Source organism: Anneissia japonica, unplaced genomic scaffold (assembly GCF_011630105.1).
Source record: "Anneissia japonica isolate Jap-2015-1 unplaced genomic scaffold, ASM1163010v1 scaffold3862_len378127_cov164, whole genome shotgun sequence".
Taxonomy (NCBI): domain Eukaryota; kingdom Metazoa; phylum Echinodermata; class Crinoidea; order Comatulida; family Comatulidae; genus Anneissia; species Anneissia japonica.
Genome location: NW_022702440.1, coordinates 371257 through 372200, shown reverse-complemented (window position 1 = coordinate 372200; position 944 = coordinate 371257). Strand labels below are relative to the sequence as shown.

Below are 944 nucleotides of genomic sequence, written 5' to 3'. Positions count from 1 at the left end.
TCACGATACAAAAAAAAAAAAAAAAATGTGAGAATTCATTATTCAAATTACGTTCGTACAAGTGGCCTATAGTGAAAAGTGCAGCAAAGTACGGTATTAAGTATATAGTAGGTATGTGGTACCTACTACTTCAGCTGTGAGTAATAATGGAATAGAATATATTATAAAGTGACCATGTTAATAATTAAAACAAGTCAATATGTGACGAATAAGGAATGTTTACAGACAACATACATCACAACATTTTAGCATGTGTTGTATAATTTATTTTTTACCATATTCTTTAGCAATAGGCATAGTATACCGAAAGGTCTATTGATTAATCTCAGATAGGCTAAGATGTATAAAACATAGGCCCTATACTCCAAGCATCGAAAGGCACACTATCGTGTAGGGATTCAATATTTCAACATTAATTATTCATCATCAGGAATGAAGGCGGCCTTTTCGCTAGTAGTTTTAAGTTAAGTTTTTTTTTGTGTCTTTTTACTCCGTCAAGCTCTGTATTAGAAGTCTTTATTAGTAGAAGGAGAACCGTGGCTCCGAGACCCATTTGGACTGGGGACCCGGGGCGCATCTCCACTCCCTCGAGAGCCCGTATGCATTACGCCAGTGCATACAATTCACTCAAATTAGATAGTATAATACATACTCCAAGTATCCAAGTAGTACATACTCAAAGTATCTAAGTAGTACATACTCAAAATTATACATATAATATAGCCTATTATACATATAATATAGCCTATGCAAATTATACATAGCCTATGACCCTCTTAAATATCTCATCATCATCGGTTTAAAGAAAATATGTAAGGCCTAATTCCATTATTTAAAATAATGCGAACTAATGAGAATTAAGTTTAAATCTTATAGGCCTATTCGAATCTATCTATATTCCAAAGTATTTCACATTCAATACATTTTGTCAACTACCTCAACGT

The 944-nt window shown here is 33.2% G+C and overlaps 1 protein-coding gene across 1 annotated transcript in view; it reads right to left on the bottom strand.

The window, feature by feature from the left end:
• Positions 1-944, bottom strand: part of LOC117103862 — a gene marked incomplete at its 3' end in the record, with an annotated part of 11986 nt that overhangs the window by 4993 nt on the left and 6049 nt on the right. The window lies entirely within an intron of this gene.